Source organism: Miniopterus schreibersii, assembly GCF_964146895.1.
Source record: "Miniopterus schreibersii genome assembly, chromosome: 11".
NCBI classification, from domain to species: Eukaryota; Metazoa; Chordata; class Mammalia; order Chiroptera; family Miniopteridae; genus Miniopterus; species Miniopterus schreibersii.
In genome coordinates, this window is record NC_138111.1 from 50,641,076 (window position 1) to 50,668,373 (window position 27,298).

Genomic DNA, 27,298 nt, shown 5'->3' on the forward strand with positions numbered 1-27,298 from the left:
CGTAGGGAAGAGTTTCATAGGGGCCTTTGCTTCCAATCTGCCTGTGGGGGAAGGACAGGTGCCGAGGGAAGCCACTGGGCACCATGTATTGCAGGAACCAGTGCTGGAGAAACCTGGGGAGTAAAACACTTTCTTCCTGCAGTGTCTCCAGGTGGTAAAAGAAAAATGCTTAAAAGGCCTAGTTCCATTTTCTTAGAGCAGAAAAAAAGAGTAAATTTGGAGCTGAGAGGCAATAAATTAATAATCGGCAGATCTTGTAAAACACTTAGAACAGTGCCTGGAATAAACAGAGTAAGTGCTCAAGGATTATTAGCTTGAATTTCTTCAGTCACATGAGCATATATATGTGCAAAAATGGGATCACCTCCACTGGACCCTGAATTTTAATGTATCATATTAACACTGTTCTCATTAAACTTTCTTGGAAGACTAATTTTCTGTCTATTTAAATATCCTTCATGTGGAAATATCAAAATTTATTTAGCCATTACACTATTGTGCATATTATGCATTGTTTTGAATTTTCAATCTGATAAGTAAAGCTGGGTAAATATTATGCTTTTCAATGCATTTCAAGTAATTTCCTATGGTTAATACCCAAGGAAGAATTCTACTGAACATCCTTAAAAGTTTTGTATATGTTGCTAAGTTTCTTTGCAGAAATATAGTTCTAATTTATACTTTCTCTTGAAATTAGTCTGCTACAATAGATTTAATATTATGTAACTTTTAACTTCGACTGTTTGATAAGAACAAAATAGTGTCCTATGTTTGCCTAAGTTTGCATTCTGACTATTAATAAGGTTTGTCATTTTATACTATTTGCCCATATTTCTATTGGATTACTAGAGTTCTCATAATTTTGAAGAATTCTTCATGTATAAAGGATAGTAGATCATTATCTATTAGATTTGTTATAAATGGATTTCTTTTTCAAATTTAAATTTGAGATTTGATCTATGGTTTAAAAAAAGACCAAGTTTTAAATATTATAATTTAATTATAGTTTCCCTCATGACTTTCCATTTCTTTTATGATAAGAAAGAAGATACTTCCATTTTCTCAAGATTATTTATAGGTCTACAGCATTTCTTCTGGTTTATGATTTTATTTGTTAGCTATATCATTCTAATGCATCTGAAATCAAGTTTGGTGATTATCTAACATTGTATTTTAACAAGTAGATTATTCATCATTATTTGTTTAATGACCTATCATTTTCTAATTGGTTTGTAATATTTCCTTATATTTAAATATTTTGCTTCATTGTTCCATTTGTGAAATTCAATGTACATGTTTTAAAGTATATGCTTTATGGAAATATATTTCTAAACTTATACCGGTGACCATATATCAGAAGAGTGGTACTTGCTCATTACAAAACTCCCTTTTTAGTCAGTTAATATTAATAATCCTTTGTTAATTACTGGAAAAAGAATCAGAGGGACTTGTAACCCTACATTTCCAAAAGTTTGTTTTGTAAAATAACTGCTCTGCGATTATCTAGGTGATAGTCAACAGAACTGACTTAATTTAGAAAAATGCTGAAATCCTGTCATCTGCATAATTTTCCTCCCACTAACAAGCTCTTTCTTCCCGTTAGAATCTACTTTATTTCCCTGCTTCTATAAAAACATATGCATCGGACATCAGCAGTGGGCAATTACACTATGCTTTAAACTGAGTGAGCTTTAATTATAGCAATTTAGCTTAATCTTTAAAAAATAAATATTTTAAAATCACACACACACATATCCTTCACATTATATAAGTAATTCTTGACTGTAGAAAATCTGAGAAATATAGAGACATATAAAGAAGAAAATGTAACATCATTCAAAACCAATCACCAGGGAAAACTATATGTTAACATTCTAGTACATCCCCCCCTTAATTTCCCTGGGTATGCTTAAGAAAAGGGACAATTTTAGAAGAAAGTCATATAGTTTATATATATATATGTGTGTGTGTGTGTGTGTGTGTGTGTGTATATATGTATATATGTATATATGTATGTATATGTATGTATATGTATGTATATGTATATGTATTCCTTATATACAATTTAATATTAATATATTATTAACATGATTCTATTATTATATAATATGTTAATATTATTAGATTACTAAAATATTTTACATCAATATTTCAAAACTCCATATATTTTTTAATTCTATTTTAGTAATTTTATTCTATTGAATATTTTTAAACAAATGCCCTTAGAGTCTACATGGCATCTTAGTACCTGACTTTTCCATAATTTAACAAATTCCATATTATTAAATGTTTATGTTGTTTACTTTAGAAAGCTCTTAGAACACCATGAATAATTGTCTAGATAGATCATTGTGCAGTCTAATTACATTCTAAAATACTAAAAATTGAGTTACTGGGTCAAAAGGTATGAACATATTTAAGGTTTCTATCCCTATTACCAGGCTGCACTTCATGAAATTTGCACCAATTTATGAGTATGATCTTTTCAGCACATCCTATGCTGCACTGGATGTTTAAAACAAAACGGGAGGGGGGAGGACCCTGCTTACTTGATTGATAAAAATATATTTAACAGTTGAAATATTTTATTTTATTTTTCCCCAACTGAACATTCAAGTACCTTCTTCAATAATTTGTAGAAAAAAATGTTAGCCTTTGTTTTTGCCAGTTTTCTTGTTAAAGCAGCTTTAAGTGCAATGTAAATTTAAGAAATCTTATGAAGAACTTGAGATTAGGTTAATTCTAGAATTGAATGGAAGAAATGACATATTTAACTATTCCAATTTAGGAGCATGTTTTCCCTGACAACTTATTCAAGCAGCATTTTATATTCCTTCAGATAACGTTTCCTTTGCATAGCGCCTGTACGTTTTCAAGGTCCATTCCTGTGGATTTATGATTTTGGTGGTGTATGTAGTTAGGCATTCTATAATATTTGCTGCCACTGAGCTTGCAATCCCTTTTCCCTTTGGGTCATCTACAATGTGATTCTGATACTAGGAAGCAGCAGTAAATGCGGTAAGTAATCCTCAGGCTCTGTATCCGGGTTTCTTACCTGTGTCTGGATGCAGCCCTTGCTGCGATGGGCAAGCTGGGGGTGCTGTCTCTCCCTCCCCCTGACTCCTCCAGGGCCCCTGCCCCCCTGCACCCCGCGCTGTGCCCGTGGAGACGGGCCTGCAAGGCTTGCCTCGGTGGGCCCTGCCTCTGGCCCCCAGTTGGGTTCACCCTGAGGCAGGAAATCAGTGGGAGGACAGTGGGGGGAGCGCATGCGTCTCCACAGCCCCTTCCCCGCTTAGCTGCATCCTGTCAAGAGCGCGCTCCACGTGGCCACCTAGTCCCGCTTCTGGTGACCTGGTGACGGGCCCCCCACTTGCCCCTCAGCCTTGAGAGTGGCCGCGTTTCCCTGCTGTTGCTAATCTGGGGTGCTGCAGAATCCTTTGGTGTTTCTCTAACCCTGTTACCCAGCTTGAGTGTGTCGTCCGTTTCCCACCAGGATCTTAACTGAGAGCAAACATCCCTCCGGGAGAGCACATATCCCTGTCATTTTCCTCAGGTTATTGAGAATGCCTCTTGGCTTTCACCACGATTTTGGCAACGGATGTCAAACAGGCGTTCTACGTTATGTTCAGGAAGTATACTTCTCTTGGTAATTTTCTGAGTTCTAGCAGGAAGGGTTGTTGAATTTTATTTTCTGTATTTTGACATATATATATATATGTATGTATGTATATATATATATATCTCTCGAGAGTGTTTTTAAATTGGACTTATTAATGTAGTCTTCTATATTGTAATGACTTCTATCAATAAAACATCCTTTCATTCCTGAAATAATCTAAATTAAATTTACTTTGCTAATATATATTTTTAAAAATCTCTCTCACCTCGCTACCTTGACGTCATCTAAAACAATAGACTTAGATGAAAAAGTAACACCACTAAATTGATGTTTTGCTTACACATAAATTGCTTTGAACAACTAGAAATCTTAGTAGCCCTTTGTCACCTAAAGTCCTCATTTTGTGTGTTTTGCCTCCTATGGTCTGGAGTTCAGAAGCAAGTGGCTTATCCGACATTTCAAGGTGGTATTTTTTTGCTAGGCAGAGCTGGGGTTCAGGGAGTGAAAAAGCAAAAGAAAGGAATAAAGCAGACCACAGATTAATGTCTTGAAATTATGTCTGAGCCAGAGTGAAGAAAGTATAAAATAATTGGAGTATCTTCCTACCTTTTTTCTTTTATCCTGAAAAAAATTCTTCTGTTCCTTCAATTGTGTTTCTTACTCTAACTCTATCCATCTTGGATTTTATACCTGATAATAGCTTGAAAGCCTACATGATAAAAAAATCTTACGTAAGTGAATATAATGTATATGAGATCACAAAACCTAAAACATCAACTTATAGCAATCAGTAACACCAGTATTTTACACCTGTTACACATGCTGTATCACATTATACCAAGCATGAATTTTCATTTTGGTTCCCACAAATCAATTCCATCACTGCAGAATCCTCAGGACAATATCCTCTAGGATAAGAAGAATTTCATTTAAAATTTTTATGACTGATCATGTGTTTGGTGCCAAGCACTTGGAACATTAGAATAACCGACATAATTGCTGAGTCATTGACATATGGAAACAAACTATTTATTCTATCCCTGAACAGCCTAGAACTGGAAACAGAAGACTACAAATATTGCATATAAACTTTTAAATTAGATTCTATTTGGTTTCATCTGACTTAGTCTAAGAATAGAATCTGCAAATATTAAACCTTATATTTTCATTTAAAATTTTGTCAGGCAAATACCTGGTAAAGACAAAATATCATTATTTATAATAAAAGAGAGTTATAAATAGCAAAGAAGACTTAGCATTTGTTTGAAAAGAGGCAAGTTGCTAAATTTCCTAGTGGAGGGTTTCCTTTTTCAGGTGTTTTCTTATTTATCATTCCACCTCACTTCCCACGCCTCAGCTACGGCTGTTCCTGCATCTGCACCCACAGGCGTGAGAGTTCCCTTCCCACAGTGAACTGGCCTCACTGCCTCTCCTCTCTCATTCTCCTTGGTGGTTTAGAGCTGAAAAACCACACGCGAGAACATAGAGTATCTAGTAAAAGCCAGTATTGCTGAACGAACTCATTAAAGCCGAGTGGGAATTGCAAACTCTGGAAATGAAAGCATCTGAACATCTGTTAAAACTCTATCTGTGTTTCGTTGAGAAAAAGAATAAACCTGATCGACTCTCATTATAGCATCTTAAAAGAATAAACAAAGGAGCTTGATAAGTGAAATTAATTTGGCAGGTGGTTCAATAAGTTAGGATCTGGGACAGTTTTTGGAAAGTTTACATCATTTGAGACATAATATAAAACAACAAAATTCCCACGAACAATAAAGTGAAACTGAGGAGTTGCATTTACCAGAAGTGTAAGAAGAGATGGGAAATGACTAAGAACAACTACTTTATTTGTAAAGGAAAGAAAGAAAAGTCAACTGACGTGTTTCATCAGCAAATATTTTGTTGTCAGGAAAGTTAAAGATTTCTTTTTAGCTTAAAGTTGTTTATTTACTTAAGCTTAATTTTTTTTAAAGAATAGACATTATTCAGTTGCTTTTCATTTCTCCCTCGCCCCCCCCCCTTATGCTTTTGCAGTTTTGCAATTGGCTTTTTCTCCCAGTGGCTAAATGAAATGTTTGTAGGATTTATCAAAAAGTCAGGTTTCTGACTTGGCTGGTGTGGCTCAGTGGTTGAGCATCGACCCATGCACCAGGAGGTCACCTGTTCGATTCCCGGTCAGGGCACAAGCCGGGGTTGCCGGCACAATTCCCCCTGGGGGCCGTGCGGGAGGCGGCTGATCGATGTTTCTCTCTCATTGATGTTTCTCTCTCTCTCCCTCTCCCTTCCTCTCTCTGAAATCAATAAAAACACATATTTAAAAAGCCATGTTTCTTTGGAATCTATATCATGCACACGCAAAAAGCACTGCGTAGTCCAGTGTTGCTGAAAACAGCACATTTAGCCCGTACTATCTGGGGACAGCCAAATTCCTAACTCTCCTATCGTAATTCCTCAGCACCGTTGTCCCTATCATTCCAAATTACGGTGTGATTTCTTTGCCCTCTACTCAAGAAATTCTTAAATTTTTCATGTCATGGCAAACTGAAAAGCAGTAAGAAAAAAAGTCACGATCGGTTCTGCACGTTCAGGTTAGGGAACACGGCTTCATTGCCGAAGCCAGGGCTTCCCCGAGCCCTGCAGCACAGGTGTCGGGGTGCCAAGGACCCCTGCCCGACTGGCCCACGCCCCCGGCCCGCACCCCCACCACTGAGCTTCACTTCGAGAGGAACACTCAAGGGCGGAGGGCTGGTCACAAAATTCCCTCACCGTTTACTTTGTCCCCCAGGACACCTGGTGCTGCAAATACGGCCTCTGGGCGCCCGCTGGGGAGCCCTCCGGTCCGGGAGCTCCCAGCTGTAGAGGTGCCGGGAGGCCTGGCATTTCCGTCCAACCGTCTGCAACCCTAAAGGCAGGGGCCTGCTTCCCGCTGGAGAGGGGGCTCTGCTTATCCGGATGCCACCTGCACGCTGCTGCCCCTCGGGGTGCCCGGCCCAGTGCTGCCGGAGGTGCTGCCATGGCCCGGGCTGAGCTGAACTTCGGGAGAGCTCCTGCTTCCCCATCCACATCTTCCCCTGCACAGGCAAAGCTGCGTCCCCTTTTGCTCTTCTGTCCTCTGTCACCCCAGCTTCGGCTTCCCCCGAACTCCTTCTAGACAGACCGGTTTCCTTGCCAAGGCTCTCCCGGCCTGTACCTTACTTTGGGAAAGGAAATAATAGAGTAATGCTGACTTTAAATACAGGGCATTTCTATGCAGCATTCAAACAGGCGCTGCTATGTATAATCCCCTTTTGTGAGGTTTCTTGTGTTTTAGTTTTAAAACATTTTACAAAACTGATGCACGGACATGGTAAAAATTGGAAGTGGTCGAAACAGTAGAATTAAATGTACATTTTCCTCCGGCCCCTGATTCCTGTGCATGCGGTTATATCCCCCTCACAGCCAACCCCTGTTTCTGGCTTCCTAGGTATATTTCTAGGGACAGGTGAAGGCGTATCTAAGCATAGGTATTTATGACTGTTTTTATAACAAATGCGGCCATGCTACAGATTCTGCTTTTTAAAGTTAGTGAAATAGCCCAGCAGGGCGTAGCTCAGTGGTTGAGCGTCGACCTAGGATCCAGGAGGTCAGGGCTTGATCGCCGGTCAGGGCCCATGCCCGGCTCGCGGGCTCCATCCCCAGCAGGGGGCGCGCAGGAGGCAGCCGGTCAATGCCTCTCATCATTGATGTTTCTCTCTCTCTCCCTCTCCCTTCCTCTCTCTGAAATCAATAAAGATCTATTTAAAATAAAGTTAGGGAAATATAATACAGATCATTTTTAATACCAGCACCACAGGTCTGCCTTATTCTCTGTAACGGTTACAGAGTATTTTGTTGTATGAATGGCATCATATTTCAAAGACAGTCTTCCACTGACGATCTCCGATGCTGCTTGCAGTCTTTTTGCTGCTGCAATGATGCAGGGAGCCTCCTTGTGCTTCTGTCTGTATAATAACAGCAGAGACGTAGAAGGGAAGCCAGTGGGTCAGAAGATAGGTGGCTTATAAATTTGGATAGAGGTTGTTAAACTTCCCGCCCAAGAAATCATACCAATTTATGTATACTCCTTACAACGAGTGCCTAGCTTCTCTCAATCTCACCAACACTGTGTACTTTTTAATAAAATATTTGGATCGTTGTGAAACAAGTACAGGAAAACTGCTACTGTGATCTTCCTAACAGCAGCTAAGCATAGTAACTGCGGGGAGGCTCCCCATGCCCGTGACAGCAATCCTCCCTGGCTCTATGCCTGCAGGCCAGTTATTTTACCTCTCTCAGCTCTACTTTCCCTGTTTTCAAATCAATAATATTAGCTTATTCTGTGTAAGTACATTATATACATCAATTCAATCTACAACCAATCTATAAAGTAGCTATTAGCACTTTTATTTCACAGATGTGACAAATAGTTTCCTCATCTCTTAGATTGAGATGAAAACGCCTTTTTATAAAATGTTATGAGAATTAAATGATAAACTGCATGTAAAAGAATTAGTACAATGTTTAGTCATAACTCAGTGTATATTATTCTTGTTTTATTAACAAGGACACAGGAAAAACTTTATCACTATATAGGGTGTCCCAAAAAATGTATACACACACTTTGAATAATTATAAAGGCAGTGCTTATTAAAATACATTTCATTTTCAAAATTGAGCTATCAGCTGTTAAAGTGTGTATACATTTTTGGGGGACATCCTGTATATATAAAAGAATAGAACCTAAAAATATGTTTAGAATATTTCATTTTCCTATTGTATTAAACTTCCAAAAGCTATAATAAAAAGTTTAATATTAATTTCTAATTTTCACCTTTATCTCTCCAACTCTCTTTAGGTTTAGGTACTAAGTCTCAACAAAATTAACATAAATTTATTGATTTTTTTAAAAAATGCTAAAATCACTCATCAGGAGTAGCAGCCTATTGCAAAATAAAACAAAAACTTTAAATATGAAATTTACAGGAAGATAATTTTCTCCTTTTTAAAGGGCATTTTCAAGTTCTTCTGTATCCAGAATTAACAAACGATGATATTTTTGTTATTTTTGCTTTGGCTACTTTTTATATGCCTAAGTCATTCAACATTATAAAGATGAAATCATTTTTCATCCATCTGTGGAGAAAACTCTTGTCCTGCCCCAAAGGTAACCCCTGTCATGAATTTAGAGCGTCCAGGCTCTGTTTGCATATATTTCACATATATTTTATCCTGCTGGGTTTTTAAAAAAATTAAACATATGTATTTCAAGATCTATGTTAAATTTTTTATTCCTTTCGATTGAGATTACATTTCTAGATCCTGGCTTATAATACTAGAGATTTGAATTGTTTCCAAATTTGTCTATTATAAGAAATGCTGTGCGTTTCTTAGACACAGACAAATTGTAGTTAACAGAAGGAAAGGGGGGTGAAGGCACAGTAAAGTGCAGAGGAGATCAAGTGTATAGCAATGGAAGATTTGACTTTGGGTGGTGGGCACACAATGCAATATACAGATGATGTATCATAGAATTATACACTTGAAACCTATATAATTTTATTAACCAATGTCAACTCAATAATTTTAATAAAAAAAGAAATGCTGCAATAAAAATTCTTGCACATGCTTTATTGTTTTTGGAACATATCTGAAGCCAAATTGCTGGGTCGTGGGGAATTTGTTTTTCACCTTTACTACATTGATAAATATAAAATGGTCGAATCATAGTTTATGCCGCTACTGAACTATAAGACAGTTCAAAGAGATTCCCTGTTTTGCCACTTTCTAATTGTGTCATCTTGAACAAGTAACTTTAATCTCTCGAATCCTCGGATTTACCATCTGTGAAATGGGCATCATCATAACTTCCCTAGTAGGACTTTGACAATGAAATCATAAAAATACAGAGTATGTGGATTGTATTGCTTGAAAGAAAAGAAACACTTATTATTATTATTATATTGTTATTACCTTAATGGTAGTAATGAATGATAATTACAATTTTCAAATAATAGTGTTTATTTGGAGGATCAGTAATTGATCCAGTTTAGCCTGGTAAAATAAATTGGATTAGATTAGGAAATTTAAAGATTAACAGGTGTATGGCTCTCCAAGCCTCAGGGCATATGAATAATTGTGCTCAATTACTTTTTGGGTGTAATATTAAGGTATAAAATATGAATTTTAAAATTTAAATATAAAATACAAGTGTGTCCATTTTACAGAGAATGAAAACAGAGTTACCCAAATGACAGATGGTCAATCTGTGCATTCCTGTGGGACCTGGGAAATCATGGGCATCACAACCATGTTCATACATAACTGCCTTATTCAACTTTTCATTTCTCCCCAACACCAGCTTCAGGCAAGACTACAGCCATAAGTTATGCATATTTTGGGTGGGAGAAAGCAAGGGGTAGGTGGGGAAGACTGATCTGGGTAGGAGGTAGGCTGGTTGCCAGATTCCCCAGGGTGATAGAGAAAGCTTCTTGTTATAATTTAATAGAAAGTCTTATGCCAAAAATGTTTCCATAAATAAATACAAATGTTGGTTCTTGTTGAAAAATGCAAATCAGGTGGTTTCAATGTTTTAAAGCTTACTTGAAATACCTAAATAACAAGCACAAACATTTATGTGTGTACATGTATACATTTGAATGTATACCAAATTAGGCACACAAAAAATGTTTTATAAAATGGCATAATGGGACCCCACCAGCATCCTGACATCAGTCTGAAATTCAAATGAAATAATGCAACCTTGGAAGTGCTGCAGGAACTTTCATCACCACAGCAAGTATTCATTAGACCTTTTCTTATTGTATTTAAACAATTGCAGCCCCAAACAGACAGAAACAAACATCTGGTCTGTCTGGCTGTGTCAGTCCTATTCCAACATATTAATCTTCTACTTACAGGGCATCAAAACAACCCTGGACAGATTAAATATGCCAGTATCTGATCCAATGTCTAACTCTTGTATATCAAGTAGACTGACTTGATCTTTCTTTTCTACTGTTGAGGCAAAATTCTCTGAGAATTAGGATGTCGGAGTAAATTATAGAGACCTGGTAGTTAAGCTAGCCTAAGATTGTCCATTCCTCATAAAACATCTGTAGAACATAATGGTGCTCTTTGGATATTAGTCAATTGACATGGATGATAAATATACACAATTTGCTTTATTAAAGCTTTCCTTATATCACCAAAATATTTTCTGAGCCATGGTGACCAATTTACTTTTAAACAATGTATTCTTGGGAATGAAAAACAATATTTTAAGACTATTGGCTAATTTAGCAAATTGCAAACCTTTCCAAATACAATGTAGATTGATGACATTTCATATATGAATTGTAAGAAAAATCATGATTTAAAAATTTTTTATGGAGAAGAAAATGTCGATGATAATAATGACCATAATAATTGCTATTGTTATGTGACCTGTAAGTGGCATATAAATCTTATTGAAGAAATACATAATAATAAACCCTACAAGGTAGTTGACATCATTAAGTAACTTGGAGGTGGTCAGATAGCTAAGTAATGGTAGAGTTGTGCCTTAATTGCAGATGCCATGTTCTGCCTTAAGAATCTCTTTTCCTATTGGGGAGTAGTTTATCCTTTATTCAAAAAGTAAATGAAGTACTTAATATAATGACATATTATGGCCCTCAGGTGCACCTTTTGATTGCTTAAACAACACCAAATAATTTGTGCAACTAAATAGTTTGTAGACCTATCTCATAATTTGACATTGGCCAAAATAGTGTTTGAGTGAAACAGTGGAATAACTCAGTAGGAACTCATATTGTCACAATTTTAAAAAGCAGTTCGAGCCCATTGTATAGATGGCAGTAGGTAGTGTTAATTTTCTAAACGTATTTCAGAATCTCAGAAAGGAAAGTCTAATTTATTCATTTACAATATTTAAATATCTAGTGAGGTTTATCGGGGATGGCACCAGGTGGTAGAGATGAATAGGTGTGTCTTCTGCTTTCCGATGGCTTGCAGTCTAGTAAAATGAAGTGGGGCTTAAATATGCTCACTCATGCCTAGGAGCTGGTGTATATGGATGGAGAATGTGCTTAGAGGTCATGGGATGCCTTTAGGACCGAGTTCCATGGACATTTTCATGGAAGCTAAAGCTGGAATTAACATTTACCAGTTCAACAGTAGAGGAAGCAGCCTACCCAGGCCTCCCTGGTCAGGGAAGAAACACTGGAGGAAGTTCTTGATCTCTATAAGCATATGTGGATGTAGACTTGAAGAAAGATGATGGCAAGCGTGAAGAGAGGAGCCATGGGCATTCAGGGCCAAATTTGGGGCCAGAAATCAAACCCACAGTGGAGGGGCCAGCAACTCTAATCTAAGTCTTAGAAGGCACACAAAAAAGTCCTTATGTTAGGGGCTCTGGGGCAAAGACTCAGAAGTGAGATGGGTGGTTATATGCTATGTGAGTTGCACATATGGCCACTTACCAGGGACATGGATTTATTATTACATATGTTATGTATAACGCCATAAAGTTAGTATCATCATAATTCAAGGGAGACTGAAGTGGTGAAATCACCATGGTGATGACTGCAGAGTGTTGGTGAGTAAGACAACCTGTGGGCCAGAGGCACACAGGAGACACAGCACAGCAGTCTTCAGACCTGACTGCACACTGCAATCACCTGGGGAACTGTAAGGTCTGACTCCCAGAGATTCTGAGTTAATTGCCTGGGCTGTGGGGCCAGGCATTGGCCGTTTTTTTCCTTCTAATTAATAAACTTTCTTTTTTTGGAGCAGTTTTGGGTTCACAGCAAAATTGAGCAGGAAGTACAGAGATTTCTCATATACCTCCTGACCTCACACAGGCACAATCTCCCCCTTCAGCAAGATCTCACTCCACACAGGTACATTTGTTACAATCGATGACTTTGCTGACACGTCATTATCACCCAAGTCCATAGGCTGCATTAGGGCTCACTCTTGGTGTTACACACTGTGGGATTTGACAGACATATGATGACGTGTGTCTATCACTGGAGGATCTTACAGATTGGCAGTTTTCTAAAGGCTCTCTTGAGCTTTAACCTTTAGGCAAAAGGCAGAACAGTATTTCTGAAACTCTGCTGACAAGTAGAAGGAGCATCACTTGCTAGAAAGGTGTCGTTGTTTATGGAAGGGATGGGGGCAGCCTACAGAGGCCGGAATGTTCCCCAAAGCCACTGAGGCCACAGTTCGCATGGAAAGAAATTTCTGGTAACAAATGTATGAGCCATAATGGAAGAAGATGCTTGGACTGAAGACAGATTGAAATTAGAATTCTAACATTGTCAAGATGCATTACCTTGAACAAAGTATCTGACTTTTCTGAGCATCAGCGGCTTTATCTGAGAAATGGAGATAACAGCACCCAATCTGAAGGGTCATCATGAGGATTCAAATTATCACATCCAGTTTACCATATTCGCGGTCTCTTGAGGATGACCTCCAGATGGGCTCTATTGTATTTAGTGTTAGCAATGTCTAAAGAAGGGCATGTGAACAATTTCTAATGGTGTAACACAGACCAGAGGATGAAGATAACTCAAAGGCAGGGAAGGCACTGGTCAGGCCATCCTGCAAATCTGTAATTCATGCAGAAGCCTTCTTTGCCCTTCATTTTCTTCTCAGTTTGTAAGAAACACCATCTCTCTTGAACATCTTGGCTAAGAACAGACATCTGGTTTTGCATAAGCATAAATGAAATGATTTGTGACAATCTGTTATCCACAAAAAGGGTATTTCTTCGTCATACTCAAGGAAAATAACAAAAACTGCTGCGTGCCAAACCCTTAATCTCAGAAAGAAAAGGTTATTTGTATATATTTTATGTTACCAAAAAAGCTACTGGAATGAGTTAGCTGATGAAAAGAAAGAATTCAAGGCCGGAGGGTGATATATCAAGACCTATGATATTATTATTTTCAAATATCTTCAAGAATTTGGTGTACTTCATAACCAGTAGGTGTCACTGCAGGCATTAAACACAGTCTGTTTCTAAGAACTTTGTCCCATAAATGTTGGTGTAATTTAATTGGTAGGACATAGTTGTGATAGGCATAGGGGATATTTATTCATTCTAAAAAGCAATATATTTTATCATGGTCATGAACTTGCAAAATCACTGGCTTAAGGAAGCTAAAGTGTATACTTTAAATGGGCTTACTTAGTACAATATACAGCATAAGCAATAGAATCTTATGAGGTTTTAAATGTATACTGTGGGTTTTCCTGGATAAGATAAGGTTTGCTTTTTACATTTTTTCTATAGAGTCTGATTTATAGAACTAATTTAATGAGAATTCATAGACCAATTGCTGCCTTCTAAATCTCTGTGCAATTGACATTTTCCCCTTACAACGTTCTTGTAAGTTTTGTTAGAGAAGGAGAGGAAATTAAGAATTTTAACTTGAATTATATTAGTTACCCTCTTTTGGGTTTCTTTGGCCTTTTAAACATATAGTTTCTACTATTAGAAAGTTAAATTCACAAAGCTCTTTTAGACAAACATACTTTAGTGGATTTCAGGCATCTGACATAGAAATATGGGCCATAACAAAACACTGATCTCTTCCATTTTTATCTTAGTTTTAGAGTTGATTCATTAGTACAGCCCTGCTGGTATTGCTGAGTTGAACTTTTGAACACAGTATTCTCAATAGAAATCCTCACACTTGAAATTAATTTGCCTGCTGGAGGTGTTGGTGGTTCTTATTTATGCATAATTTAAGGGCTAGGTGTGTGAATGTGCCCCTAGCGACTATTTCATTGGCTCCATTTTACAAATTGAAACTGATGGTGGTGGTTGTGGTGCTTTTCAAGTGTGACTTGGGGGCAATCTAATTTACCTAAACTGTTCAAAGGTGAATTCAATCTTTTCAATCATAAATTAAAAATCTATTCCAGGTTCCAAATTAGAAACAGCACAAATTACATATCTGCAGGCCATACGGATTCTCCTATCCTGGCCTACCTCTGTTGATTTCATCAGGATAAATGAGACATTCCCAGACACCCTATGTTTTAACACGTCCTTGTAACATCTAAAGTGTTTTAGGAACATCACATTGCCTTTCTTTCTGTGTATACTAACAGGAACTCTGTGAGCATCTTGCCTTTTCCTGTCTAATGATAATATTTTTGACCTATTAGATTACTAGACTATTGTAGTGTGAACAGGGATGCTCTGAAAGACATATTATAAACTAGATAAAGACCTATTATAATTAGATAGCTAGACCTTTGGAAAACACTTAACAATGTTAACTATGTGTCTATGTTAGCTATAAGATGTAGACACTGCTCTCTATGAAGCTTATATTCTAAACCCACATTATAGATCTCATAATGGGGACAAAACATAGAGACAATAAACATATGTCAATCAACTGCAGAACACACAGATCATTGAATCTCTAGTGTTTGTAGGACCACTCCTATGTGAAGTCTGTTGCATCTGAAGGCCAATCTTCCTTATAAAGTATAAAAATTACACCTGTATTAAATTGGACTTTGGAGATCAATATACTTCAATCATAACAGTGTGGCACCAGTGCCATTCTTTTTGCTTTAATTCATGCTCTTGGGATGCCTTTGGCTTTTATTGAGGGCCAGCAGAGGAAATAGATTTTTTTGGAAACTTGATGTGTTAGGAGTCAGGATGTTGTTGAGAACGATTGTTATGTGTCACAGGGTTCCCACTTTCAATCTGTGTGTCAGGTGTGGCTTGCTTCTTCTGAGCACTTTATAATGATTTTTATCTAATTTTATAACACAAAAAATTTTTTAATAACCAGATCCCTCTCTCTCCTCCACGTTTGGCTCATAAGAAAGCAGAGAGCCAAAATTATGGTCCTGGAACAAGTGTAATGGTCATGATGGGTTACATTTTTATTATAACTTCACTCCTAAGTACTCTTGGTTTGTTTTCATCTTTCTTGCTTACTTTTACTCTCAGATTGCTATATGATATACATCCTTGTAGGACCTGGGATTCTGGGGACAAAGTAAGGTAGAGTATAAATAAAATGCATCAAAAATAAATAGAACATGTCTTCAGGATGGACCTATATTACACTTAAAATCCACATAGCTAATCACACCCTACCCACTAGAGTTCACAATAAAAGGTTGAGGGAAGACCACCTGCAGTTAGAAGGAAATGGGAACAGCACTAAGATCCTGCCACAATACTTAAATTTTTATGCTGCATAACATTGTACGAATTGAATTTGTGGGTCTGTTTTAGGGTAGAACTCTCGTAGTAAATATTTTTCCAGGTATTTTGAAAAATATAGTGTTAGGACTTCCTCAATTCAAAGCAAGAGTACCTGTTAAACTAGAAAGGGAGCTCTTGAGATTAGAAATAGTAATCCATTGTTGGAGTTTTAGATGTAGGCATAGATATCTTACATTATTACAAGACCAAGGAGCAGGAAGAATGAGTGTAAGACTGAAATTTGAGGCATCTTTGAATTTAAAAAGCAAACAACTGTATTGAACCAGAAAGGAATTACCTTTTTAGGCTCAGAATATGGCTTGCTGGAGGAGTGGGACAACCAGCTGAATAAAGGAGATGAAGGCTGGTCTGGGTGGAGGAAAATGACTAGATATAGGGCTAAGGTAAGGGAAAGTGACTAATTAAGGTCCCCTTTGGCATTATGGTTTTGTTATTTGATTTTAGACTCAGGATATTTTGGCAAAATTTGCTAAAGCTGAGACAGGAAATTAGTCTTCATTTACAAAGCATTTGAATGATTTTAGAAATGGGAAAGATATTGTCAAAATAGAAGTAAAAGGTTTCTTTCATTTTGATAATAGAATGAGTACTAAGAATGAAGGCTTGATAAGTGGTCTTGATAATGAAATCCTAGTAAATATTTATTGTTTACTGACACATTGAACAACTGATTGATAAGAGCCTTCATCCCAGGGAAGGATTTCTACATCTGAAGGTCCTTTTCCTCAAATCTCAATTTTATATGATCAGTTTTTATTCTTCTTGTCTTTATTTTATGAATCCCTTGCTTTTTTTAACCCAACTGACACAGATTTCTTTAAAATTAAAGAACTAAAACTGTTTTTTAAAAATGGCACCTTAAAAATTTTAATTCTAAAATAGTGAGAAAAAGAGTGTCATGTGTGAAGATTTGAGAATTTCTTCTGAAATAGTATGTCCCTACTTCTCTAACTTTGTAAATGTAGTACAGTCAAGAAGGGACCAAAAGCACATATTTGTTATTTAGACTTCCATATGATCAAATGGATATACAGGAGAAATATATTATTTTGAATTTGGGTTTTGGCTTGAAATATGTTTATTCTTTCGGCATATGGATAGGTTTAGTCATTATAATTTGTCATCTCAGAAGAGAGGGGAGCAATCATTTGATTTGGAAGCTATGCACTTTCCAAATGACCAACCTAAATTTTCTGCTTAGCCATTTTTATAAATGACAAGGCAGTGGCCACTCTATTTAAGTGACTGAGAGACAATTATTCACTGAATCAATGGCAAAGTTAAGCTTGTGTTCATCTTATCTTTTTTGGTTCCTCAATATCATTTAACTATGAGATAATTATATTTTTAAATGCTCACGTGTATGCAGTATGATGCATGAAAATTTACCACGAGTTAGCTGTAATAGAATACTGAAACTGGAATTGGATCTGGATTTGAATTTTTACCCTCCGATTACTAGATACGTAATCCTGAGAAAATTTTACTTTATTTCTATGAATTTCAGTAATTTCTTCATAAGTATTATGAGAACCAAATGAGAAAATTTATGGGAAATGCTAGCAATTGTAAATGCTAAACAAATGATAATCCCTTTCTTGTTCCTTTCCCAATTATGGTTGCCACAGTAAATCTTACCATTTTTAATTGAGACTCATCATTAAAGTAAAATTATATTGATGCAGGTAGAAGTGTTGGCAGTCCAGCTTAGATAGCTATGTTTCGATTCTTCATACTGTGTGTAAACAGCACTCTATGTTGAGAGAAGCACACATAAACTTGGAATCTAAAAATTTGTCAACGTAATTGTAATTTACTTCAAAATCTAAATATTTCGAAGTTAAAAAGGTACAATTTAGAACTTAATTATTAAGCTTTTTATTGCTTTCTAACATTTATATATGGATCTAGTGTCTCTATCTAAACTGTAAAGTCAGAGAAACAGAAAAACAACATGCTTCTAAGAGGTCTGCATTCCTAGACTTACAGTTTTATCCTCAATAAGTACCTGATGATGGACTGTATAAGCAAATTTAATAATTCAAGCTCTTACTCTTGAAAGAATAGCATTGAAGCCAGTAGTATTTTCAGAAAAGTAGACTATATTTTCCTTGATTATTTGATTCAGTCTTGAAATTTAAAGAACATCACTATATTTAACTTCCATATACTTTGTATTACTAATCTCTAAGAGTATTTACATGAACAACATTAGATATCATTTGATTTGTGTGGCACAGAGAAAAAGAATCATCCTTTAGTTTTTGCCATCTTAAGAATTTGCAAAATCATTTGAAGGGATGAGACACAGTAGAATCTTAGCAACATATTATATTTTAAGAATATGAAGATGCTGTGAAGATCATGCCAAGGGAAGTAATGATATTTCTAGTCCCATTAATCTTAAAGTTCTCCTATTAATTCAGGTCCAAGGAACTGAGCTAATGCATTTTCCATGGCTAGGCACTCTAAATCGTTTTCATATGTACACTACAAGAATGAATGTTTGTCCTTGGAAAGTGGTACAGTTTTAGTGGTAAACGAAAAAGGTTTTTCTTTCTTTCTTTTGAGGCAAACTAAGGGCTCTGAGAACTTAAGTCAGTGTCTCATTTTTTTGCCCCCAAAGACCTAGCCAATAAATTACTAAAAATTAAAAATGTCATGCCTATATCTACTTAACAACAAACATAACTAAAATAAACAAAATTACTTCAATGAAAATTGCTTTACCTCTAGGGACCCTAATCACTCTCCCCCCAATTTATCTTTCTACCCACCACTGGACAGTGATATGTTCACTCTACTGTCAGCTCTAAAATGTAACAACTAGATGATGCCTAGGCCTCCTTCCAGATCTGATATTCTCAATGTATTAGTTCACCTATACATAGGTTTCCAAATATTTCAATAAAAGCTTGCTGAATCCATGTAGAATGAATATGCAGATGTTTGACACCATATGGTCAAACATCTGGATATGTGACTCAATTTTTCAGTTGTTAAACATATTTAATTTTTAGAAGATGCTGTCTGCATCTGAGCTTCTGATTTAATTCCAGAATGGTAGAATGGTAGTGTTAAACTACTCTCTAAGGAAAACAGTTTACCTGAGCCACAAAGAATTAACACATCAGAAAAGATTTCAGCCTCTTTTCATTATCTTTTAATAGCAAACATTTAAAACTATTACGGAAGGATACGTGTCATTTATTCGATGTTGGAGTTCTGCACATCTGTTCTCTCTGCCTCTTACTCATCACTGCCATACAGTAACTATAGAAATGGGAGTCTGGATTTTATTAACAAAATGAGGGAAACCTGTGCAGTAATAAAGAGGTAGTCCACCTCACACTTAACAGTAGTTGTAAGGCTCAAATACCTTCAAGGCTTTTTCCTTTATGTAGAAGTTCTTTCTCTGGTACACATAAACAAGACTGCATACCAAAAACATATAGTCATCGACTGCATTCACTAGATGAGAATTGGGCCTACAGCCATACCACCAACAGACTACAAACTTGCCAAGGCTCACAAAGAGGACTCAGGCCAACTTTACTTTGGATAAGTTAACTCTGAAATATCAGGTCAGGAAAGAAACAGGATGTCAGAATAAATCGATTCCAGAGAGGCGAAGTCTCTAAAATATAATCACATTCTACGGTCCCAGTCTGAAGGGGTGCCGAAATGGCCTCCATCTTTGTTAAACTAAATTTTTGCAAACTAAATCTAATTCATGTAACCTTTTTCAGCAGAAATGTTTTAAATCTGGGCTTTGTTACTCTATGGGCAGATTGCTTTCAAGAGGAATCTTGAAATTTAGTAAGTATCTCTTAAATTTTTGAAATTGGCATTGTGCTTGCTTAATCAGTTTACCAATACTTCATCTTCTTTTATTTATATAATATACACTTTACCCTGTATCCTATACTGCCTTCCTAGCCCCCAAAGCTCTCCTGATACTCCTTCCAATAAAATCTTGACATTGCTATACCTTACAGCTCTCTCTAAGGCTTCATTTCTTACTTATACTTAGGTGGTACTCAATTCTCCAGTCATTTAGCACAGGAAACTCAAACTAAAATTATTCAGGAGATGATAAACATAATACATAAGAAAAAAAAATTCTAGATTTCCTATGGACTATTACATTAAAAATATTACATTTAAGGGCTGGTCTAAGATGACAGTATAGGAAGTGCCTGAACTAACCTCCTCCCATGGACACACCAAAAATACACTTATATAGAGAGCAATTCCTCCTGAATAAGAACTGAGGGACAACTGAACACATCTTCACAACAAACAATAGAGGGACCACATAGAGTAGGGTTAAAGAGACAAAGATATCATACCATGGGAACCCCACCTCTAATGTGGTGACCTACAGAATGGAGGGATAGCACTAAGAGCCCACGCGCAGACCTGCCTGCCTTAGGGCACAGCAAAATGGAAGGAAATACAAAAAACATCAGTTTAAAGGGCACAGAGGCTATGTATAAAGAAAATCTACTTGCTAACCCTAACACATCTGCCAAGAGGGTGGGGAACTGCTGGAACTCTCTTGGTTCAGAGGCACCTTTGCATGCCATTTTTAACATTTCCTCTCAACCTAGATAGTAAGAGGGAACTCAATCCAAGCACTCTAGCCAGTTTTCAAGGCCACCCCAGAGTACCTGGGCTCACACCAACTCCAGCTCCAGCTCTAGCCACTCTGCCAGGGAGGCCTCAGTGCTGCATGCCACGAGATACCTCAGATGTGCCGCTCCACCTCCAACTGGCCTGGCAAAGCTGATGGAACACTCAGTGAACACAGGAGTTGCTCTGACAAAAGGCTTCTCTTTAAACACCAGGAGAGGTGGCTGCTTTGCCTACTTCATAGAAACAAATCCATAAAGTCAAATAAAATGAAAGACAAAGAAACATGTTCCAAATGAAAGAACAAGATAAAACTCCAGAACAAAACCCCAAGGACATGGAAATAAGTAATTTACCTGATAAAGAATTCAAAATAGTGGTCACAAAGTGCTCATCAAACTCTGGAGATTAGAGAAATACAACGAGAACCACAAAAAAGAGTTAGAAAGTGTAAGAACCAATCAACGTTTAAAAATATAATAATGAAAATTAAAAATAAAACCAGAGGAAATCAACAACAGAAGAGGAAATGAACAACAGATTAGATGATACAAAAGAACAAATTAGTAATCTGGAAGATAAAATAGTGTAAATCATATAATCAGGACAGTAAAAAGCAAAAATAATTAAAAATAGTGACCATAGTTGAAGGCACCTTTGGAAAACAAAGTTTACTAACACTTGCAGTATAAGGGTCCCAGAAGGAGAAGAAAGAGAAAGGGAGAAAACTTATTTGAAGAAAGAATGGTTGAAGTGTCTCCTAACCTGGGAAAGGAAAAGACATCTAGTTACTAGAAACACAGAGTCTCAATCAAGAGGAACCCAGGGCGTCCCACACAAAGACATCATAGAACTGAAGTGGCAAAAGTTAAAGAGAGGATCTTGAAGCAGCAAGAGAAAGACAGCTAGTCACATACGAGGGAAACCCCGTAAGGCTATCAGCTGACTCCTCAGCAGAAACTTTGCCGCCAGAAGGGAGTGGCAGGATATACTTCGTCCAAAAGGAGAGACTTAAGACCTAGAATATTCTCCCGGGCAAGGTTCACACTCAGAACGGAAGGAGAGATAGTTTCCCTGACAAGCAAAAACGAAAGGAGTTTATCGCTACTAAACCAAATTTACAAGAAATGTTAATGTTAAAGGCTTTTTTCTTTTCTTTTCTTTTTTTTTTGAGAAAAAGAAAAGGCCATAACTGGAAATAAGAAAATATATGAAAGAAAAATGATTACTGGTAAAGACAAATACATAGTAAAGGCAATGGATCAGCCATGTAAAAAGCTAGTATGAAGGTAAAAAGACAAAAGTAAGAAAATCAACTATAACAAAAATGTAGATAGAGAATACACAAAAAACCCAGATCTAACATATGAGATAAAAAACTAAAACATGGTAGAGTCAGTAAAAATGTAGCACTGTCAGAATACGTTCAAAATTAAATATCTATCTATCTATCTATCTATCTATCTATCTATCTATCTATCTATCTATCTATATTTTCACACACAGATTAAGCCAAAACCCTACAATGGGTACACAAAAAATAAAGAGAAAGGAACCAAAAAAACATAACATTAAAGAAAACCAGCAAACCACAAGAGAATAGATTAAGAAAAAAGGAACAAAAACCTACCAAAAAAACCCTCACAGAAAACAATAAGCAAAATGGTAATGAGAACATACCTATCAATAATTACTTTAAACGTAAATGGACTAAATGCTCCAATATAGGGGGTGGCTGAACTGATAATATAACAAGACACATACATACTGCCTACAGGAGGCTCACATCATATTGAAAGATACATACAGACTATAAGTAAAGGTACAGAAAAGATACCCCTATTCAAATAGAAATGAAAAGAAAGCTTGGGTGGCAACATTCATATCAGACAAACTAGACTTTAAAACAAAGACTGTGACAAAGGACAAAAAAGGTCTAGCCCAAGAGGATGATATAATTTTCATAAATATTTATGCAGCCAACATAGGACCACCTGAATATACAGGGGTGGGCAAAAGTAGGTTTACACTTGTATGGAAAAGAATACAATAATTAATAAATAATAATACATAAAGAAACTCTGTTTCACATACAACTATAAACCTACTTTTTCCCACCCCTGTATATATAAAGCAAATATTAACAGACATAAAGGGAGAAATGGACAGCATTACGATAATAGTAGGGGACTTAAGACCTCACTTACTTTAATGGATAGGTTATCCAGATAGAAAATCAGTAAGGAAACATTGGCTTTAAATAATACATTAGAACACTGAACATAATACAGAATATTTCATACAAAACTACAGAATTCACATTCTTTTTAAATGTACATGGAACATTCTCCAGGATAGATCAAATGTTAGGCCATAAAACATGCAACCTTCCAAGACTGAATCGGAAAGAAAGAGAAAATCTAAACAGACTGATTACTCATAAGGCAATTGAATCAGTAAACAAAAAAATCCTAACAAACAAAAGTTCAGGACCACAAGGCTTCATAGATAAATTCTATCAAACACTCAAAGAATTAATACCTATCCTTCTCTTATTTTTTTTTTTATTGAGTTTATTGGGGTGAGACTGGTTACCAAAATTATACAGGTTTCAGGAGCACAATTCTACAACACATCATCTGTACACTGTATACACTGTATTGTGTGTTCATCACCCCAGGTCAAGTCTCCGTCCATCACCATTTATCCCTCCTATAAGCTCCTCCACCACCCCCTACTCCCTGCCTTCCCCTGGCAATCACCACACTGCTGTCCATGTCCATGAGTTCTTTCTCTTTTTTTTTTCCCATCCTTCTCAAAATATTGCCCCCCCCCAAAAAAAAATAGAAGAGAAAGGGACTCTTCCAAACTTTATGAGGCTAGCATCACCTCAATACCAAAACCACAAAGACACCACAGAAAAAGAAAATTATAGGCCATTATCCCTGATGAACATAGATGCAAAAATTCTCAATTAAATATTAGCAAAAATCATTCAACAAAACAGTCATGTGCTGCTTAATGACCAGGATATTTTCCAAGCAATGTGTTGTTAGGCAATTTTATCATTGCGCAAACATCATAGAATGCACTTACACAAACCTAGATGGTGTAGTCTACTGTGCACCTAAGCGATATGATATAGCCTATTGTTCCTATGCCACAAGTCTATACAGCATGTTACTGTACAAAACAAGACAAAATTAAATCAAGCACAAGAGAAAATGAAGCAATTAAGAGGTGCAGTAAACATGAGATATATGAAACTACTGCTGGTGTAACCAGGCATACTGTTTTACAGTAAATATTTTTTATAAGTAGAAATAGCACACTCTAAAATAACGATAAAAAGTATAGTATAGTGAATACATAAACCAGTAACATAGTCATTTATTATCATGAGAAAGTATTGTGTACTACACATAATTGTATGTGCTACAATTTTATATGACTGGCAGTAGATTTGTTTAGACCGGCATTACTACAAACGTGAGTAATGTATTGAGCTATGATGTTATGACAGCTATGATGTCGGTGGGTAATAGGGATTTTTCAGCTCCATTATAATCTTATGGGATCCCCATCATATATGTCCTCCGTCGTTAACTGAAACATCATTATGTGGCATAGGACTGTACATGTAAAGGATCCTATATTATGATCAAGTGAGATTTATCCCAGAGATGCAATATCCACATCAACATCCACAATTAATCAACATGATATACCACATTAACTAAACCAAGCATAAAAATCATAATGATTATCTTAATAGATGCGTACTTATGCTAGAATTATTAGCAAGTATATCTTGGCTTTTTGTCTAGACTGCTCCTTGATGCCAGGAATGCTGTCAATTTTATTGCCCTGTCCCTCACGGGGCCTGGATTCAAATCCTTGATCCACTACTCAGGACTAGGGTAACCTTGGGCATGTTACTTGATCCCCTTTTTCTCATTGGTCTAGGAAGGCTTATGATAACAACTGCCTTGAGGGTTGTACGTATGTGCGCATACAAATAAAATGTGGAAATTTGTGCGGGGAATTTAGTGCAGTGTTATTCAAAGAAAGTGTCCAATAACTGGTAGTTATTATTTAAGAACCAAATTAACAATGTTAGCTATTATTAAGAACTTAATTGGAAATTAAGGCCTTCTTTCTTTCCACTAGCCAGCTGTGTGTTTTTGGCTACAACACTAAATTTTAATTTTCCACATCTGTTAAAGGAGGGAGGTGTGCTAGAATCGGTAAGCTCACTTACAGCTTTAAAGATCAGTGATATCACTCACCAGTGGGCACATTTCCGTGCTCTGGGGAAAGAAAATAAAGATCCCATAAGCCACCAAAGAAGAAACCTAGTGTAGTAAGGGAATGCGGAAACTTCGTTACGTAGCTTCATAACCAGATTTGTCTATTAGTCATTACTATTCTTTTATGATGGAGAGAAGACAAAATGTTGATATTAATGGGTAGAATGTCCAGTAAGTGGAAGGATTCTTTTAAGAGAGATAACCTTTCTCCTTCGTATCACATGGAGAAAAGCATCCTTCTAAGGCACTTTGTACATGAGCTCTTGGCTATTGCTGGGTAGTAAGTTCCCAAGTTTAAGTTTTACCATTTATTGGCATCCAATAGAGAAACAGAGCACTTTTATTTGGAAATACATTTGGAAAGGTTTGCAGAAGGCTCAGGCAGCATTAATTGTACTTTAGTTTGGGGGATTTTCACCTTTTCTGTGCTCTGTAACTAGCTGGCACTCTTCCAAACATAATTTAGACTTACCATGAACTATAGTGTTGGTTTAATGTGTGCAGTAATTTCTTTTTAAACCAATAACTTCTACTCCTTGTCTAAATTTTAATTTTGCATCTGCTTTTTTTTAAATTTTCAAGCACTCTCCAGTCCCTATATGTTTATTCTCTCAAAAAGGTACATTTTATCAGTGGTTTTAGAGATATTTAAAAACTTTGGAAATTTAGTCAATTTGGGTTCACTCATGAAACCTTTCTAATCCCATTATAAGCTCTCCTCAGTAATGTCTTCATTTAAATCACAATAGGAAATGCCTCTGAAACTTCAAACATACCAATTTATGCTCTTTTAATCAAACAACTGCAAGCCAGAGTGACTATCATAGTGAGATCATTAAGGGAACCAGGGTTCATTGAAGCAGGCAGGGATTTTATTTTCTAGCAGATTAAAAAGGTAGAAAAATCTTATGTGCACACTCAACCTATAGCTGTTCACATGTTATTACCAAATAATTTATGTTGTCATCAACTAGAGAGTTGCACAAATATTATTTGCATAAACAAGTGGATAACCAGATGCAATTTGTGGTCTTCTGATTCAATTTATTAAGACAGACAGTTATTTTGGTGTCGTGAGGAGGTGATTTTCCTCTGGAAACAAAGAGGAGTAAGATTGATATTGACATGGAAAATAAGATCAGTATTTGAATTCATTTTGTTTATATGTATTAATGAGGGTGATGATGAATGTTAGGTTACATTTATTTTCTAAAATCTAAGGAAAGACGCTTCCTTGGTAGCGTGGAAGAAGAAATATACAAGGTTATCAAACACAACAAAGTTAAAAGAATGCTAAGTTATGGTAGACATAGGGGCATCAATATTTACCCCAAATATAGACAGAACAGAAGACTGAGTCAGAGACAGGCATTTAAAATATGTTTTAAATCCTCACCCGAGGATATGTTTTTATTGATTTTAGAGAGAGAAGAAGGGAGAGAGAGAAAGAGAAATATAGATGTGAGAGAGAAGCATCTATCAGTTGCCTCCCGTATACACCCTGACTGGAGATGGAAACTGTTACCTGGTTCTGTGCCCTGACCAGGAATTGAACCCACAGTCCTTCAGTGCATGGGATGACTGCTCCAACCAACTGAGCCACACTGGCCAGGGCAAGGACGGGCATTTTAAACATGCCTTCTGCCTTAGTCAGGATTGGTTCAAGAACTGGGAAGGTTGTGACAGAATTGAAAGGCTTCAGGGTCTACAATACCTGCAATGGAAGGCCTCTGGCTCATTGGCAGGGGTGAGGCTGGGAGTGCACAGAGGGATAATCTCTTCCTTTCTCACAAATCTTCAAGAGGCTGCTATACTTCATATCTATACTAAGTTTCTTAGTGATTTCTTCATTGCTTTTCCCCTATCTTTAATAATTTATCTTTTCACAGTTAAATCTATGATTTATTAGAAATTTACACATGGTTAATGTGGGTTCAACTTAGGTTTTTCATTTTACTACCCATTTGTCTCAATATCATCTATTGAATAATATATATTTTCTAAATTGGATGTAGATGCCCTACTTTTATCGTCTAAATTCTTTTATGTATTTAAATTTATTTCTGGATTCTTTATTGTATGTCATTGCCTTTTCTATTGAGCCATAAACTAGTACCACACTGTTTTAATCGCTAAGAATTTTTTTTTTTTTTAAATCTGGTATTGCTATTCCCTCACCCATTCTCATAGACCATACTCTTAGAAGACAAATTCTTCATTACTTTTTAATCTTTTCCCATAGGGCCAATCAGATGATGATACAATATCATCATTAACTTTTTTTAAAAATTGGGAATTTCCACAGTGTGCTTTTCTAAATGACAGATACAGCAAGAGGCAAAGCTATTGTGGGAAAAAAGGAAACAAAACAATTCTAGCATATGAGAGAAATATACCCAGAAATGTAAGCTCTGGGTTCTAGAAAGTTCCCTCTATCAGAAG